The sequence below is a fragment of the Rattus norvegicus genome, chromosome 16 (genome assembly GCF_036323735.1).
Source record: "Rattus norvegicus strain BN/NHsdMcwi chromosome 16, GRCr8, whole genome shotgun sequence".
Classification (NCBI taxonomy): Eukaryota; Metazoa; Chordata; class Mammalia; order Rodentia; family Muridae; genus Rattus; species Rattus norvegicus.
Genome location: NC_086034.1, coordinates 48708877 through 48729418, shown reverse-complemented (window position 1 = coordinate 48729418; position 20542 = coordinate 48708877). Strand labels below are relative to the sequence as shown.

Genomic DNA, 20542 nt, shown 5'->3' with positions numbered 1-20542 from the left:
TCTGATTGCTGAGCCTTATCCCAGAGCTTCAAATTCCAGATCTGCTATGAGGTGAGATCTTTGCAGTCTGACAAGGCTTTCTAGGCTGCTAAGTCTGCCGGCTCAGAGACCACACTCAAAGAGGGAGAAAGGCTAAACTGATGGTTTTTACTTATGCAGTTGAGTCACAGGTTTTCAAACTTTCCTAAGAGCAGTCATGAAACTTTTCTAACTCTTACAATCTGTACTCTTAACTGTGTCAGAAGGAGTCGTTATCTGAATCTAAACTTGTGTTGGACTCCCTAGAGGAGATTTCAAAGCCAAATGGAATTAATTAAATTGATAGGTATTTCAATCAATACCCAGAACATAATAGGTGTTACATTGATTCCTATGAATAATTCTAATCTAATCTTTCATTCTCCATCTATCTTTTTCTGCAAATGTCTACTTAGTGAACAGGGAGAATATCTGGTATAGAAATATGTCATTTCCTCAAAGGTCATATTTTAATTGCCCTCCAAACTTGGCTCAATATTCCCAGATGATATCTTCAGATAATGTGTTTCAGAAAAAATAGCAAAGAATAAATAAATTAAAAAAAATATTTTCCCATTCCTTCACCTAATGTCTACTTCCAGTCCCCAAGCAACTTATTAGTGAATGTGTGTAAACTATGTGGTCGTTTAGAACTTTGCTTCAGTGCTTCTGAACTGGTAGAGACATAGTTTGAAATGTGAGGGTTCACAGGGAGGAGGGGAGGGAAATGGACTCAGGGCACAGGATATGTTTCCTATGCCATCTTTGGAACTTATCAGTACTTGTGCACATTTTAATTTCCTGAACGCTCACTATTTATTTTTCCTACCGTTATATTGTTAAGAAAATAAAATCAGAGTAGTGTTGTAAATGCAGTCAACTAAATTCTGACATAGTGCTTTACAAAGACACAGTTAAGAAAAAGAGTTAAAAACTCTGGGCTTTAAAAAAATCATTGTGAATGATAGCTTAGACTTAGTCAAATTAATTTTATTTTAGCTCACATATATCGATATTGTTTGTCTGATTTTGTTTCTCTCCGTCATGAAAAGATGCAAATTTGACAGTTTTTTATAATTTTAACACTTTAAAAATATTCATGAAATATTCTGAAGACATTTCCTAGATGTATAATGCAGATAAATCAAATACTACAATATTTACATTAATATTAATATTAGTATTTATATTAATGTTAAAATATAATATTTAAGAATGAAATTTACATTTTCTGAAAGCTGACCACTTTGTCCCTGTGTGTTTGCATGACTACTCTTTCTTTGTAGCAAAACTGAGCCTAAATATCCCATAAAGAGTGATTTCATATTCCCTGTATAAAATAATATAGATAAAGGAGGGGTGAAACGGAAATATATTTGTAGGAAAAGCAAATCTTAAGAAGAGCTCCTCTGTCAAGACTGATGTCCTTTGCCTCATCTTTGTAAGTTAGAGCCTCAGAAGCACGAGGCTGAAAGGCCAGGAGGGGCATTGCAGGTGAACTTCGAGCGAGGTGTCAACCTCTGTTCTTCCCTCCAACGCACAGTCCTGTTAGCACGAGCTTATTATCCGTCTCACGACAAAATTAAAAATATAGTTAACTGTAAATGTTAGCCTAAAAATCCTTCAATGTTGTAGACACTGCACTGCGTTCAAATTAGAGATGAATTATGACCCCACTTCATGTTGCTTTTCCTTTCAAGTTCTTTGGGAGCTTGTGCCTTTTCCAAGCAATGGGTAAAGCATTGAGGTAACCCACCTCCTCCCTTGGTTTAGTCTTGTGGGGATACAAACAGCATTAAATACAGTAAACTCCAACCCAACAGGAAAAAAAACCCTGAAATCTGACTCTAGAAGACCTTTCAATGAAAAAGGCACAGTGCTGCGGACGGCGGTTCTGTTCCTTGTCAGCATATAAATCCCAAAGATAATAATATGTTCCATGTCTATCCTTTCACACTCATAAGATTTGTTTTTGCTTCAGCTATACTCTGATGCTTCATAAAAATCTGAGGTTCATGTAGCTCATTAATGAAGTATTGCTTTACCAGCCCAAGCAAAAAGCAACTGTTAAGAATACACAATATATAAAATAGGTGTACAGGCACAACATCTAGAGACCAACCAAAAAGAAACGTTCTTCTGTGAAATAATTGACTAAGTGTTAGAAATACTATGAAAATTCAAAAAGTCAATCAATTAGAAACGTTAAATCTAGCTACTTATGGTCTGACAGTTCTTACAGGGCCTTCTCATCTTTGCAAAAGTTAATGACATGTCACTTAGAAATGAAACCTATAATATTTTTATGTCAAAAACATAAGATCCAGACACAATAAAGCAGTGACTTACATGGGCATTATGGCTTTGCATATTGAAAAATAAAAATGCTTGACAACAAAATTAATGACCAGAAGTATCAGAGTCTACAATGATATGATTTACATGTGAGACTCATTGGTTCTGCTTATTAAAAACTTGTCTTCAAGTTATAGAGTATTTGAACTTGTGACTTGATATTAGGGTTTTGTTCAGGCAAAGCAAGGAGAAAATGGGGTAATAGTCACTGTGATAAATTCTACTTTGAAAAACAATTGGAGATTAACAAAAATTCCATCCTCTTCCTTCTGAGGAATAAGTGTATTTAAATTAATATTCAAATGAACATACAGATGAATTATCACTGGACTGACAATTTTCATTAACCATAGGTAAGGTGAATTCAAGAAGAAATAATCTAAATAGGGCAACCTACCTTCTGTGTCTGATGTAATCTCTTTTCATACAAATTTTATCTTTTTATACTTCTCTAAAGCTGATAGGTGTAGATGACTATTTCCTTAAAAGGTAAATTGCTTTTGTGACAATTCATGATGCCATTTTTTAGATGAATTTCAACAGGATAGAACATTAGTATAACCCCAACATATATATACCGTTCTCTGTCTCTTTCTGTCTCTGTCTCTCTGTATGTTTCTGTCTCTGTCTTTTCTCTCTCATACACACACACACACACAAAGACACAGACATGGACATAGACAACCAGACACACATACACTGAAAGCTCATAGACAAGCTCATATTTTAAGAAACTGTTCTTCAGTCAGGGTGGGCTTAAAAGAAAAAAAATCACATGAAAATGGAGATAAAAATAAAACTGATATATTTATAAAAAGACATTTGATATAAAAATGCTGATATAGATGAATACTGTCGCAATATTTGTCACTTCACTTATGTGTGCTGCTCCTGTGGGGAACATCAAAATAAACATATATATGTATATATTTATTCTCCCATGAGAAGACAGTAAATACTTGTGACTTCTAGTATATGGTGGTACACACACAAAACAAAAAAGACTTACAAAGGATTGGACATATGTTTATGATGAAGAAAATGAATTACAGTCACTCTGCAAGTAAGATTCTAGAAATAAAACTAACACCATATACTCAAGAACTAGGCTTAAGTTATAAATAGTTGAGATAAATTATGTCCCATGGTTGGCATTTCTAGGAGAAAGCTATTATTTTTAGGGCATAGGATCTAGTTAAGAGCCTTTAGTGATTCATAGGTTTTCCTCTTTTATTTTTCAAAATAATGGTTTTATTGATTATTTGGAAATTTCATGGGGTAAATCTCATCATGCATGCCACTGCACTCACTTCCCAGTCCTCCCAGTTCCATCACACCACACTTCTGATATAGCCACACACAAATAGGAAAAGAAGAGGAAAAAGAAATAAGGGGGGGGGAAGGAGAACAGGAAGAGAAGGGAGAGGAGAGAGGAAGGGGATGGGAAAGTTTGTGTGGGAGGGAGAAAAAAATGAGAGCAGAGAGGTGAGGCAGAGGACAAGAAGAGAAAGAAGAGGTTGAAGGGTAGGAAGGGGAAGAGGAGGAAAGGAAGGAATAAGAAAAGGAAGAGGAGAAGGGAGAGGAGGAGAAGAAGGGGTAGGGATGAGGGGGGAGTGAGGAGGAGGGAGAGTAGGGGAGGAAGAAAGAGAAGGGGAAAAGAAAAAGAAAAGGAGGAAGAAGAAGAGGAGGGGGAAAAGAAGAAGAGGAGGAAGGGGAAGAAGAGGGAGGAGGAGGGAGGGGAAGGGGAGGAGGTAGGGGAAAGGGAGGAGGTAGGGGGAGGGGAGGGAGAGGAGGATTTATTCTCACTGGATCATGGTCAAGATTCCAGTGTCCAGCCTCTTAAAGAAAACTGAGTGTTTCCCTATCTTCTATCCGCCATAATCAATCAATTGTGGAGATCTACACTTCTGTATTTTTATCACAATTTGAGTTCTCTTTAATGACTTTCTGTCTAGGCTGTGTTTGAGGGCTTGGGGATAAACAGTGTCACAGAAAGCTTCTATGTCTCTCTTTCTCAATTGTGAATCTACAGTCAATAATACCTTCGCAAAAATAGCTTCCTTGCCCTTTACATTGTGCAGGAGCACAGATCATGGTTTCTACATGATTTCTGGCATGGTTTCTGGCAGGAGCTTGTGGCTCAGACCTGGAACTCAGTCTGCTTTCTGGGAGCCGTACAAAGAATGGCATCTAAACTGCCCTCTGCTATAGCACAGGCTGTGTGCATTATCATAACCTTCAAAATAGCACTGGCTGGGGTCATTAACATAGCCCCTGGGGAAATGTGGTCCACAGACACCAATATGGTTCTGCACAGTAACCTGGTCTATGAATGTTAACATGGCTACAGATGTCAGCACAGACCACAGACATCAGCATGACTTTTTGGTAGCAATACTGACCAAAGACATCACCAGTACACCCTGATGGGGCAGGACCTTGGACTCAAACATGGCCTTACATTGAATCATGGACAATGCACATCAACATGTCCACAGGTAACTGCAATGATTTTTCAAAACACTGTAGATAACATAGTATGCTTCAGGCCAGTGAGAGAACTCAGAGAACAGAGGAGCATGCATGTCCCCAGGTCTAACTACTTGAGTGGTTAGCCACCATGCTAGAAGAAGAGAAACAACTCCCTTAACTTGTCTTCTGATCTGCATATCCACACCAGGACACACACACACACACACACACACACACACACACACACACACACACACACACAAATGCATATCCTGTATCAGATCTTTAACTGTATGAGGTTAAAACTGGTGGCACACAAGTGAAAATAACCTTATGCACAAGAGAGCTATGAAAAGTCATGTTATCTCTTCAGCAACTCACACAATTGTCAAGAAAAGACCCTGACAAGAGTGACAGAGGATTCACTCGCAACAGCCAACCTCAGTAGTATTTATAGAACTTGGGATTGTAGATCAACAGAAGGTCCATTATTTTCCCATGAACAGGAAACTCACAGGTTATCATTATTTGCCGACCCATTAATTAGCCTTGGTAAACTTGAAAAACAAATGACATATCATAAATATGTTTCCTGTGAATATGAACCAAAATTAAAATAGAATAAAAATAAGATTTTTCAAAAATTATCAAATGAATTATGAATTTTCCAAGTTGATTTTGACCATTTTCCCCTGCTGGGATTTAATAGTGGAAGATGTGTTTTGATCCCAGGATTCTCAGAAATCTATATGTAAAACATCAATTATAAATCCTCTCCTTATACACAGAAAGTGTGAAGAAGTTAGAGATATAGCTATAAAATCTAAAATTATGTTTTTCCAGAACAGACGTGAGGCAGTATATTCAAAACATTGGGGTAATTAAGAATTGCTTATTTGGTAAGAAAAAGCACCCTGAATTAAAAAATGATTAATGGATTATTAAAATTATAACTTCTGCTTATCCAAAGATATCTTTAAGATTAAAAGAATATAATTCAATTAATAGGACAAAATATTTGTATTCTCTGTATCTGTTACTGATTTATATAAAAAGAAAAGAACTGTTGCAATGTAGCATAAAGTAAGAATTCTACACCTTTTTTAAAAAGTACAATAATGGATTAGGTGCTTTTTAGATATGACATATAAGTAGCTAATAAAAATGTTTAATTACAGTTGTTTGGGAGAAGACTCAGTGGATAGAGTACTCATCAAACAAGTGTAATGATCTTGTTTTAGACTCACTTAAGGGACACAAGAAGAAGATACAGTAGACATGTCTCTTCATACAAGTTGGACCATCTGGGAAGAGGTGAGACAGGAACACCAGAAACCCATAAAACAGCCTTTTGTATACATCTGTGAACAGAGACCCTGTCTAAGTGAAAAGTAGGACCAATAGCCAAAAGTGTGCTCTGACCTCCATAGACAGACTGTGGCACAGGCAAGCAATAACAAATACAAACAAACCCCACACATGTGAGAGAGAGAGAGAGAGAGAGAGAGAGAGAGAGAGAGAGAGAGAGAGAGAGAGAGAGAGAATGAGAGAGAGAGAATGAGAGAGAGAATGAATGAATGAATCAGTAAATCATTACAATAAAGTCAAATGATAATATGGTACCTGTCATTGCTCATACGGGAAGTATATAAAGTTAAAATGGTGGAACAATGAAACTTATCTCCTGGGATGGCTAAGATCCAGAACTGCAGATAATGGACCCCTTATAAATTGTCAATTAAAGGGTAAACTGGTCAAAATCTGAAAATTGGAATGTTCTTTTCTTATAAAGAAATTCTTTTCCTAGGTATTTATACAAGAGATAATTAGCCACCAAATTAAGATATTATCCACCAAAAAAAGTGCGCACTTTCAGAATGAGTTTGTTCATAATATCTGAGAGTAGTATGACGCTAGACAGATCTCAGTGGGAAAGTGTACTTGTGTAAGCCTGGGGCCCAGAATGCTAATTTCCAGAACCCACAAAAAAGCCATTGTTCTAAAAGGTAGGGATATTTCTGAGTTGATATCGGGAGAAGACAGCTGCAGCACAATAAGGAGTGTGATGTCTGTGTTTGCCCTGGAGGGACACTTAGCACAAGTATAGGGATAAAACACCCTCAGACATCAATAGCCATTTGAACTGTATGGAATGTTATGCTGCTATATAATATGGGATAAGGCTAGAGCATGGATTGCATGAAATTACTGTCTTTATAGCAGGAGGTGGATGGCTTTGAGATTGGAAGAGATGGGTCAGTTAGTGATGTATTTTATTGCAAGCAGGAGACAATGATTTAATCCCTGAAAATGTGTGTGTGTGTGCATGTTTGCGTGTGTGTGTGTGTGTGTGTGTGTGTGTGTGTGTGTGTGTGTGTGTATTGTCTTATAACCCTATCAAGGGGGAGGCAGAGGCCAGTAGCATACTTGACAAGATTCAGGTCCATGAAATCTTTTCCTTAAAAATTAAATGTGGAGAGAATATATGGAAAGAGACCATCTGCTAGCTTCCACATCCATGAACCTGCCCACACATGCACAAATATACAAAAATATAAAAGAAGAGGAGAGGAGACAGGAGAAGAGGAGAGAGATGGGAAGGAGAAAAAAAGGAGTTAGATCCAGAACAAGTGACTCAGAATAGGATAATTGTCTGTATAAACAGAGAACCAGTTTACAGTTATGTACTGCAGAAATGGTAATAAGATATAGCAATAGAAAAGTCCACTTATTCCTATGACATACAATGGCACTTCCAAATTTAAAACAAAAGAAAGCAATGAAGATAAATTGTTCTAACCGTAGTATACGACAATATCAAAACATCAATACAATTTGTAACTAAATGTCTAAAAAACCTTATCGTGTGTACTGTTAATATAAAGAGAAGTTAACAATGGATGCCAATTATCTAACGTGTGTCCACTCTCTTTACATTTCACTGTATGTGCTGTCCTACTGTCTTCCAGTTTACTGCATTGCTATCTTACAACAATATGTTTCCTTACATTTTCTCCCTGGTGATCTTTTCTATATGCATTGAAAAGAGAAATGTATCTAACATCTCAGATCCTGGTTCCAAATGCCAAGCAGAGTGTGCTACAGGTAATGCAGCATCTACGTGAGAAAGCCTCAGAGGGGCTTAGCCAAATCCCACAGAAGCGAATCCTATTAGTGCTTCCACAAGCTGGTATAATGGTTTCAAACATCCTTACATTTGCGAGCCTTCAGCAGCTGAGCTAAGCTGGGGGTGAAGAGGAGGACGTGACAAAAATAATCTCCATAGTAACACAGAAAGTAATTAAGACTGAGCATGGGACCACATAATTAATTTTCTTATTGGTTATTTTGTTTATTTACATTTCAAATGGTATCCTCCTTCCCAGTTTCCTCTCCAAAAATCCCCCAATTATTTTTGATATCATAAAGCATCAGTGATAGCCATGGGTCTCAAGGAACCTTTGTATCAAATATAGAAAAACTGTTCTTACATGTGATATTTGGTACATGTGGTCTTTGATCTGCAATTGTCTGTACTTGATGTCATAAGCTGACCTCTGAATTCATATACCTCTTTTCCCACCTATTTATGTAACTCATAGTTTAGAAATTACGGCCCATGCTGACAAATAGCCTGAAAATTTTTAATTATTTTTAAAGTGGAAGCTCAGCCTGTGTTACAGTTATATAGGTTTTTACCTGTTATGTATAAAATCATAACATAGTTTTTATTAGATTCCTGTTATTTTAAATTTTCATTTTTATATATAATATGTGACTATAGTTTTGAGTATGTGTGTACAGTTTGTGTGTGTGTGTGTGTGTGTGTGTGTGTGTGTGTGTTTGAATGTGTAGGTGTGTGTGCATGAGCCCAGAGAAAAACATAAACATCCATTCTTTCTTTCCATAGGGCCCTGGGGATGGAACTCAGGTCTTCAGTCATGGGAAAGGAACTTTTACCTGATACATCATCATGCTGACATTTCCAGCATTTTTCATGTTTCATTAATATAGATGTTGGATGTGTAGCTTGGAAGTAATTTTTTCCTAGGTCCTGTGTTTGTGTATAACAGGTTTGTTTTTAGAAATGAACCAGGAAGTATAGCAGAAATGCGTAAAAACAAATATAAATCAGTTTGGCTATCTGACTGTTTGTCTGTCTAATTCCATGTAGCTCTATAAGCATTTGAAAATATGACCACCAAATGCTTGCACATACTCAAATTAGACATATTATCATAAATCCATAATTCTCTTTTAGCTTTATGTCTTTCATCATTAACATTTAAAATTCATGAGATTCTCTTTTTATTATGAAAAAGAAAAAAAAACAAAAACCAAAAAACAAGCACCAGGAGATCCTAGTTGCTTAAGCAGCAATTTCTCATCTCCTACGAAATGAGAAAACACCATTATGAGGGCAGCCTAGCACAGCTTACAAACACAGTTGGGTGATGTTTTATAGCAAAGGGACCCAACTTGGGATGCCCGTGGACCACTGTGAAGTTACTAACGAACAAGGGTTCTGACTACACTGAAGCATCCGACACAGCCTCGACATGTCAGAAGGAAGTTATGTAAGGGGCTGTGGAAGTTTTGCTGAGCACTGTCAGAGTAACTTATAAGTTTCATATGCTATTTTATCTCTCACTGACTTTGACTTCTCATGCCCACACTTGCCATGAGTTATCATGGAGTGCTCTCCTCAGAGGAGATGCCTCATTAGCCCCAAAGGTGGAAGTTGATGGAAAGAGTCCTCAATTGTGTTTTTGTTTGCCTAGAGTCTGCTATTTAAAAACTACTCGAAGGGACTTGAAAAGTCACAAGAAGAGACTGAATGAGAACATAAGAAAGGACAAGTGGGTAAATGAGAGAGAGGGAGATGCGGAAGGGCTCAGGGGTTCTGGTCTGTCGTTCTGGGAGGATGAAGATGGCCAGAGGCACTTCTGAGTCTGGAAGAACAGTGAATCAAAGGACCAGGTTACATAAACACTTGAATCCTGCCCATCCAACTCAAAACCTCCATCTAGAAAGATAGGGGGGAAAATAGAGAGAAAGAAAGAGAGAAACAAGCCTGTTTTAACCAGTGAAAGTTTTCAGACCACCTTTCAACAAAGAAATTAAATGTTCTCAACAAAAGACATCAGAGGTTTCTGAAGTGAAGCCAATCAGCTTTGCAAAACCCCAAATTACAACCATCATTCCAAACACAATGACATTTGTTGCTCCCTTCTTTACCCAAAGACCCTTTGACTGTGGGCTGCTCCTTAGGCTGTTCTCCAGGAAAGTCACTCAGGCTTTCACCACTGCTCTATAGTTTTCTTGGCTGCTCTCTCGTTTGCTACAGTTCAACAGGGATGTAAAGCTAGCCTACACCTTATCATTTCTATTGAGGGGGGAAAAGTAACTCTGTTGTGTGCTTTTTTATTTTACTTTTTCGTGATTAGTGTGAAGGGCAGTGGAAAACGGACAGTTAGCAACTGAGAATACAAGAAAGTTTTGGGCTCACTCACAACCATGCACCTAAAAAGGAAAAAGAAAAACAAATAAAGAAAACACCAAAACCAAAAAACAAAACTAAACAAAACAAAAAACCCTACATTTGGCCAATTAGATCTTTCAAATCATTCTCTGTAATAAGGAATAGATCTGCAAATAATATGGAAATAGTCCTAGAATCTAGTATAAAGGTAATGATACCAGCAGGTGTCTTTTATTAGGAAAATTATGTCTATCGATTCACAGGCTTTCTGAAAGTAGCAAGCAGGAGGAGGTGTTATGTACAGTCACACAAAGAGAACAAATGCACACTACAAATGGCTTTAGAAAACTCAAAGAACTAAATGGCCTAGCTCACATGAAAGGTAAATGAACTAAAGTGATATTTTCTGTGGCTGCAATTTTATTTGCTGGTCTAAGGGAAAGTGAAGCCTCGTAAAAATGATGCCCAATACATTGCTCTGCGTTACTAAGCTAAAAGATTCTCTTCTGCCAGAGAGGTGTATTCATTGCATTTTTCAAATCCTGTGTGACATACATTACTCTAGAGTTTGTTAAAACCAATGTACAAAATAAGCTGTATATTTTCAAGTTGTAAATCGTTCCTCCTGTCTCAGAAATAAAAGGAAAAAAGATAGAGCAGTAAACTCCTTATAAAATTTCTAAATAATACTTATAAGCATATAGGATCTACTCATATCCCCATTACTGAAGAATATTTTTATTAGATATAGACCTGAAGCCTAGTGTAATATGTTTTACTATGGCTTTTAAAACATATGTTGCTGTACAGAGTAATTGTCATTGAAATGAATATAAATCTTGAGGGTTTTAGTAAACACTAAGGAAGAAAAAAATTGACTTTTATTACTGAGAAATTATTCAAAGCAAAGGTAAATGTGTGCTACTTGGGAGAGAGATGTGACTGCAAATTTTCAAAACATTCTTTTCTGAAAATAATATTGGCAGTATCTTATTTTTAACATGAAGTCCTTGTGTTGACTTTTTAATCCCTTTTATCTATGCCTTATTTTTTTAATGTTTTTGAATAACATTTCACTGTGAGTTTTAGATCTAGTGGTAAATCATTTTGGACTACCTTTCTTGTTCCTGTGTGTGTTAATGTGTCTCTCTGTGCATGTAAATATGTTTCCGGGATACATGGGTATATGTGAGTATGTCTCTATTTCCTCAGTGGTTGCATTACAAACATACATTACCATGCACAGGTTTTTATTATGTGGTTTCTGAGAGTCTAAAATCTGAGAATTTAAGATCTGGGGATTCAGATTCTCCTATTTACAAGTGAAGCAAGTTCTTGGCTACGTCATCTCTATACTCTTTCTTCTTCCATGTGTCCTCTTCCCTATAGGTTTTCTATGAAATGACTCACATAATAGCCTTAAAAGTATATTCCACATAATATTTTTAAAGAGGGGATCTTTGTTGCTACATTTCATGGTTCAGTATTACTATATCCATACCTGATATCAGCTACTGACAGTGTGGCATCATCGTTTCCTGTTGGCTATGGGCCTATACTAACAGAAAATGATGCATGACACAAAGAAAAGCTCCCAGTCTCAGAGGCTGAGGTTGAGGGTCATAGTGTTGGCTTTGTGGGATCGTGTGGCAGAATGAAAGATGGCTATGGTGCAGTGTCCTCAGACTCATTCCAGCTGCAATGCTATGGTAACACTGAAGTCCCAATCAAAACTAAAATGGACACAGGAATCTACTAAGTTCAAAAGAACTTGTGAAATCAAGAAACATGTCAAGGAATGGGCTGGCCATACCAAATCTGCTGTCGTGATATATTAGTAGATTCAGTATGATCGAAGGTTCTAAATCTCACAAAACAAAACAAAACAAAACAAAAAAAAAACCCCAAGAAACAAAACAAAACAAAAACAAAAACAAAAACAAAAAAACCCACAAAAAAACAAAAACAATTGTTCCTCTAAGCTGGGGAAGCAAGGTTTTGCTTATGCATTTATCATTGTTTTTTCAGTCTTTTTCTTCTAGTGAGGTTTCCATTATCTCTCCTTTACTTTATAGAACTGATGACACAAGGCTGCAAACATATATGTGAAGCAATAAAATGCAAAGAGATTGGATATCACATCCTTGACCTCAACATCACAGCTAAATTCAAACTGCCTTAAGTGTACGCTGTATTTAATGGATGACCATATAAACATTTAAAAGGTACTTAAAGAATGCAGGTCTATCTATATTAGAATCTGGAACAAAGAACAGAGTCTGCTGTTCACCAAATATTTTTAAATTAATCTTTCTGTGTTGTGTCATGGGATCATAAACACATCATTAAGCTGACCTTATTTTGAGAGAATTTATTCACTTGGATCTCATTTTAAATAAAGCCAGTCAACTTCCCAAATATTTCTCAATAACTTTACCTAGCAAACGATCACCATGTAGCATTCTACTCCCTCTGCAGATATTCCCCAACATCAGCTTGCACTTGTTAGTGTATTATATTTGTTGTGTCTACTTGAGTCTCCCCATTCCTCTTATCTGTTGAAGACCTGAAACTCCCAATTTGTTTTATATTATTTGTCTACTAAAAATGAAATATTTCCAGCTGTGTCTCCATACGTGTTGAAATATTCTATCTTCAACCAGTTACTGGGATTCTGAGAGGCTGCCTAAGCATCCTGTCCTCCATCGTCATCCACAAAGGACAAAAGCATAAGAAATGAACCACAGTGGAGAATGATTATTTTGATGACTACGTGAAACAATGCTAACCTTCCAGGCTCCTCATAAATAGTTCGTGGACTATTTAAGCTTGGGCCTACACATTTTAGACGCCCCCAAGATACTCCATAAGCATTTTAATTCCAGTAAACTTCAAATTCTCATAAGCAATCTATAAGTTAGTATTTTCCTTCCAAAAATCTAGAGACAATCTCAACTAGAGGATCTGGAGCTGAAGGTTCAGGTTTGATTGGCTCGCCCACTTCAGCTGTGCCAACACAGGGACATTGCTCTCGCTATGAGTACTTCAACTTGAATTGTAAAAGTGAACTTGAAAATAGGAACAGTCTCCTGGCAAGTCCCTAGAGTTGAAGTGTGCAAAGCCCAGGAAAGCCCAGGCACACAATGTTTACTGTACATGTGCACCTCTCCCAAGGTCAAGTGTCTGAATGAAAACAAAAATTAGATGTTTAAAGAAAACACAAGCTGGTGATGCTATTGTATTTTCAGTGGGTATGTGCATGCGCCGTCACTGCTTACTATCCAGTTTTATGCTCAAAAAGTAATTGTCATAGCTAAAATTCAGAGGGTTCTCTTTATTATATTGTTAAACAGACTAAATTAGGTCAAAGAATAGTTAGGTCAACAGATTTCAGCCCTAGGCAATGTTCAAAACAGTGATAAACTTATTTGGACTGGCTCAGAGGCAGTTCTGTAAATATTTTCCTCAGTATCATCTCATTTAATCTCTTTATGTGTAAATCCTGGGCAGAAAAGAATCTCCACTAATATTTGTAAAATAAGCTGAATCATGCACTGAAGTTGTTCTTTTTAATTATATTTAAAGTTCCCAATTCTGGTACCCAGCCAGATACTCAATAACCACAGCTCTACAGAATTATAGTTTAATTGAGTAGTGCCATGTGCTATTACTATTGTGACACATTAAAAATTGGAATTTTAATGGATGATGAAAAATCATTTGATCAAATTCAATATCCATTACTAATTTTTAGATGCTTGTCAATCAAGAAACTTAATGATGTATTACAAATTTACCTGAAATGTAATCTTCAGAGTGCAGATTAAAAAATGGAAATGATACACCTATTCAAAATGATCTGTACTGTAACCAGAATTCTCCTAAATTCACTAATAAAAGAAATACCCAAAGGGCTGAGATGACTCTGCATGTAAGAGCAGTTGTTTTTGCAAAGTTTCCAGGCTGGACTTCTAGCACCCACATAGCAGCTCACAACACTCCATAACTACAACTCCAGGAATCTAAGGCTCTCTTCAGACCTCTGTGCCCAGCAGGCAAGCGCATGATGTCCCACATACATAAAATAAAATAAATACATCTGAGAAAATTTTAAAAAGAAAAAAATATCTGAATCTTAGAAACTTCAATGATACCACTACCTTCTTGTAATTTCTAGACAATGTCATTGAAATACACCGAGAAGAAAGTTTTGATTTTTTTTATTTTTTATTTTTTGGTTTATTTGTTTCTGTTTGTTTTGTTTTGAACTTCATAATGTGGTAGATATAAACCAAAAAGAATCAAAATAGACCGTTTTCTTTTATGTAAATTGTGGGATGAAGTCACAGGTGAGGCAGGTACAAGGTAGAAGGAGGCCTGTCATTGGATGAGAAGGAAAGGTGGGAGGGAAAAACGTGTGAAGGAGGAGGAAAGACGGGAACAGAAAGGAGGAAGAGACAGGAGGGAGAGGGAGAGAAGCCGAATCCGTGGCAGGACAATATGGCGGGTGACGTTAAGATGCCACTCTGTGTATTAACAAGTTGTTATTAATGTTCTTAAGTGATGGATGGTACTGGGCTTCGTATGTTTAGGTGGACAATTATATCTTATCAATTGGGCCAAAGGTTATTGTGTTGTGTGTTCTTTCATGTAGCGATTTAAGTGTAAGAGAGTGTGGCGGCTGATCTGGGCTGCCACAGAGTTGGGATGTGTGTTTCTGGCCTGGAAACCTGCCTAGGGAATACACAGGTAGATTGATTGCTGCCAGGCTCAGAGTGAGGCTTTTGGCAGTGTGATATGGGATGGAGCAGTGCAGGTGAGACGCTTTGCTGACTGAGAATTAAGATATCCAGCAGATGTCTTGGGGCACTGAGGTGCTGGACCTAAGCAGGATAAAAGACAACCTTACTTTTTTATTTTTTTATATTTTTATTTCAACAGTAAATGATAACTAACTTAGAAAAGTATTATAATTGACCTACTCAGCACGCTAGCCAAAACTAAAAGTAAATAAATTAACGGAAGGGAAAAGAATGAACACCACACGAAACTTCACAAAAGGACTTATACATTAGACAAAGAGAATGATGGAACTAGAGAAATGGTTTAGTCTCCTCCACTTTTTGTAGGAAAAGGAAGCCTAATAACTCTAAGATGAAATACAGAGAGACAGAGAGACAGAGTGACAGAAAGAGAGACAGAGACAGAGACAGAGAGACAGAGACAGAGAGACAGAGACAGAGAGACAGACAAAGAAAGAGAGACAGAGAGACAGAGAGACAGAGAGACAGAGACAGAGACAGAGACAGGGAGACAGAGAGACAGAGGACCTCTAAATCAATATGTTCAAAGCTTATACAAACTCATAGAGACTGAGGCTACATGTAGAGGACCTGCACAGGTTTGCATCAAGTCCTTTGTGAATAATTACAACCTCTAGTTTAGTGTTTTTAAGAGACTCCAGAATGTACCCGCAAGCAGGTCTTCGAGTTTTGTGCTTTCTCTGTGGTTCTTTTCCATTTGTTTGTTTTGTCCAATTCCCAATTGTTAATTTTTACTGTTTTTCAGATTATATTTGAAAAGCCTCTTTGTTTTCTAATGAGAGAGAGAAAGAAAATGAATCTGGATGGGAGAGTAGGTGGGAAGGAGCTAGGAGGAGGAGGAGGAGGAAAAAGAAGGGAAACCATAATCAAAATATATCATGTGAGGAAAACATTCAATTCTCAGTGACAGTATAATAGTAAAAAGAACACATGTTGGCTCTCGCAGAATGCCAGGATTCCGTTTCTAGATCCCACAGGGTGACTTACAGTCCTCTGTATCTATTTTGACTCCTCCAGTTATATACACCTTATGCACAACATGCATTTAAATGCAACATTCATAAAAGCAGAAAAGTTAATAATAACAGAAACAACAATAATAACAATAATGAGAGAGAATAATGCATCAAGTCATGGTATAAAACCTGACTGAATCTGAGATTCACATACTAGAATCAATAATATTTGTAGGAAATGTTGGGATGAAAACATATATGTCACTAACACATTTTTCTCAGCAGTCGCTTCTGAGCAATTTGCTTAGGCCAAGATTTAGAGTGGCTCACACAGTGATACATTAAGGAAAGCATATTTGTACCCTCTGGGAACCCACGAATACGTTCAATCAGCGCATGTTGGTGATACCTAACTCATGCCTTCTAGCACAGATTTGATGGTGGCACTTTCAACACTCACCAATTATATGTACTTTTTAGTGTGTATTTAAAGAAAATATGTTAATGATCTGACAAGGTAAAGAAGCACAGAGTAAGTAAACCCAGCAATATTATCTTCGAAATGAGGCTAATATAAATACATAATGTTGCTATTATCTATGATAACGAAAGGAGATAGATATGTAGATAGATGTAACTGTCATGGGAAAAGATGCACAATAGCTATAAGAAATAGATTCAGGCTACATTGTTCCGTAGTTACCTCTAGAAATATGTGAATTTTATAGCTATCCCCTTTCCTATTTGGTGAAAGTATTAAATTGGCCTGTATGTGACATCTGGCATATGTGACATATAAATCACGGTATCTGTATAAACTGTAATGATTTCTAAGGATCTGGAACTATGGACATGTAAGGCAAATGTGGCAACCTAGGAAAAGGTTTGCTGTACATCAGAAAGTTCCATATCTTTTCCAGTGAAGCATCCCTGGAAAATGAAAAAATGCACTCCAAGCTTCAGTGTGAGTTATTCAAAAGAGAAAGAGAAAGTACGTCTTTAACACTATTGTTAAATGTCAAAAAAAGAAAAAAGTCATCAAAATTTTATAAAAATTTTCTAATTAATTTATCTTAAGAAAAGGCAAAAACCTACATGACAGGGAGCTAATTGAAACAAAAAGTGTATCTAAAATGACATTTTAAATTAAAATTTTTTATAACAATGATTTACTAATAAATAGTAACTCTGTAAGTACTGATACAATGAATAGAAACTCTCTTGTTATTACATATCCAAATTTACCTCAAGAATTTATAATACATATTCATAACCTAATATTAAATTAGAGATTTATGAAAGATGGGTCAGAAGATTAATGAAGAAAGACTAGGAAATCCATTCTTTAGAGTTTGATAAATTAAAGTTATCTGACATCTTTAGAACATAAATCTGAGCTGATCAATTGAGCTTGTCATTGGGGAGCTGCCTAAATATTTGTTCTTTCCTTATAGAAATAAAAACTTCTGAATTAATTTGAGGAAACAATTTGCTTTAAATAAAGACAAACATTCCCAGGTTCCATATAGAGAGATATGGCTAGGTCCTCACCGATTGTAGTAGTTAAGGTTGATATGGCTGTGATGAAGACCTTGACCAGACACAGATTCAGGAGGATAGGATTTAGTTAGTTAAGGCATGCTAAATCATAGTGCAGTGAGCGAAGCTGAGGCTGGATCTCAAACTAGGTGGGAACCTGGAGGCAAGAACTAATACCAAGACTGTGGAGCAGTGATGTGTACTGGCTTGCTTTTCATGGCTTGCTTGGTGCGCTTTCTTAAAGAACCTAGGACCAACATCCCAGGGATGGCACCACCGACAATGGGTGGGCCCTTCCCTATCAATCACTAAGAAAATGCCGTATAGTCTTGTTTGCCACAGTCCATAATTAGGGAGTCATTTTCTCGAATTTGTCTTTGCCGAAGCGAGGAATGAATCCACTGAGGATTCTATCAAATCTGTCCACCACTGGACACTGCAACGCAACACTGTTCATTACTAAGTTCACACTTCAGATCCGCACAATTAAGACATTTCAGGAACAAAATTCATCTCATAATGTTTTAAATAACTTTAGGTCTTTGACCACATTCAGAGTTATCCTGAGCTATATGTGACCCATCAATTCTGGTTAGACATCCTAGAAGAGATGGATAATGAATGGATACTTTCCATGCTGTAGGAAGGTCAGCTTGCATTGCTTGGGGCCCAGACATATAAATGCAAAAGGAAGAGGTTTCTGAATATCCTCCTGACCTTGTTCTAATAGCACTGTCCCGACAATCCCTGGACTGTTTGCTTGCAAAATGAAGTCGGTTCTCCTGTTTTTGATCTTCTATAATGTGTAACAACTGCAGATGAAGTTTATTTGAACAGGGTTTGAAAAGACGTTAGAAAACTGGTAGAAATGGTTGAAGAGCCACTAGTGCTCAAGGCTGTGTTAGAGAGGAGATGCGTTCTTTTAAAACTCCCTCAACAGAAGTGGGCTCTGCCGATGCTCACTGTACAATGAGGACAGGAATCATACCAGGAAGACAAGGGGAAGGACTCAGAAATGTTGCCTTTAGTCCCAGCACTTGGGAGGCAGAGGGAGAGGGAGAGGGATCTCTGTGAATTCCAGGCCATCCTAATCTACATAACAATTCCAAGCTAGCGATGTAATGTTTCACTTTTACATAACGGGACTCTGCAGAAAACAGCACAGGCAAGCAAACAAATCATATAAATCCACAGAAAGAGCCCGTGAAACCGGACTAGAACTCTAGGGGTCACAGAATGTTCACAATGCAGTCTTATGGTGACAGAGTGTCGAGGATTAACCTTTCCTGAGTCCTCCCTGAATTTTTAAGAGGAAGAGAGCAAACAGAAATATTGAATTATTGAATAAAAATGGCACACAATATTCCCCCATCTGATTTTTAAATATTTTTGAAAGAATTTTAATTTTATATAGGTTACTAAACAGTTTTATTCAACACAATCAGGTGATTGCTATGAATAAAACATAACCAGATATGCTCCAAGATATTACTTTTATTAGTGCACTCATAGCACTCTTCTCTTAAGCATAAAATATATAGCTTAAAAGGCAACTTGATAGTCAACAGATGCAAAACCTATGCTAAGAAAAAGACTTGAATTTTTCCTACTTCATGTTTTACAAAAACAAATGAACTAGTAAACTTGTACATAGTTTACATTAAAAAACTTAATTAAAATGGTAGCATCAAAGATAATGAACCATTGAAAATGTTCTTCAGATGGGAGGTGTTACTTGTGCTTATTGAGGATATGTTTCTAATGTGTGAAAACAAAAGTTGAAGCAGGCTGTGTTCTCTGGTGGGGAGGGTGTCCTATTAGCTCCTGAGCATAGATGCTGATGTGAGATAATCTAGTCCCCACCAGCTGAAATGACGTGTTTGCTGTTTCCGGACTTAGTCCGAGGGGCAATAGAGAATGCTGAGAACTAAATGATCTACAGGCACTGTCCATAGCTAAATTGATTATTAGGCTCCTTTCCCAACTCATGAAAGAAAAGGAAGTATTCCTTTGGATCCACGCAGTACTCAATTCGCACTGCCTCTGCTTAATACATTACAGGAATTGTGGGTGAGAACTTGGTTATAATTTAGATGCCTTTGTCCTCTATATAACCAGTACTCCAAGAGTAAGCTAAGTTAAAAAAAAATACCTAACTGTAGAAATTTTTTATTCATTTAATTTTCCATTAGCTGGGTCAAATGCATATTATGATTAGGCAGAAAACAAATGACAAATAGAAGACATGATTGCTGATGTTTATGATGCTTTCTGTTTAGTTGTTTGGAAGAATATAAGTCTAGAATCTCTTGTCAGTGTGTGTGTGTGTGTGTGTGTGTGTGTGTGTGTGTGTGTGTGCTTGTGCGTGTGTGTATGTCTCTGTGTCTTTAGTCTAATCTACCCATTGTTGTGTACAACAATAGTCAATTCTAACACACACAAAAATACACAGCTTTTTATGTATTTTGTGTACAATACAATCTGCGTATACAATATTTAAGCTGAGACTTAAAGATATGCCATGTGGAAACTACTGTTTAAAGAGAGGGATTAAGCCATGAATTGAACACCCGCTGACATTCTGCAAAGAAAGTGTGCTTTATGACCTCTACAGAAACATGGCTGAAGAATTCAGGGAGCGAGAACAAAATCCTCCAAGTGATAGACCACAGTGTTTTGAACTCATAAGTTAGTTGAAAAGACTGGAAAGCAGAGTGGGCACCTCGCTGACTCTCTTGCCTTCCCCACAGTCATTCTCCACAGGGAGGTAGGATGGTTTACAGGAGAAGAGTAGACAAGCTTGAGGATTTTAGGCTCCATCCCTCCTTCCCAAGTGACAGTCATGGAACACAAAGTAACTGAGAAGGCTGGTTCTGGAAAGGTGAGGTGGGAGAGAA

General features: G+C 37.1%; 1 protein-coding gene across 12 annotated transcripts in view; it reads right to left on the bottom strand.

Moving 5' to 3' along the window:
* Tenm3 (teneurin transmembrane protein 3) overlaps positions 1-20542 on the bottom strand; it is a 2726621-nt gene that overhangs the window by 1981934 nt on the left and 724145 nt on the right. The window lies entirely within an intron of this gene.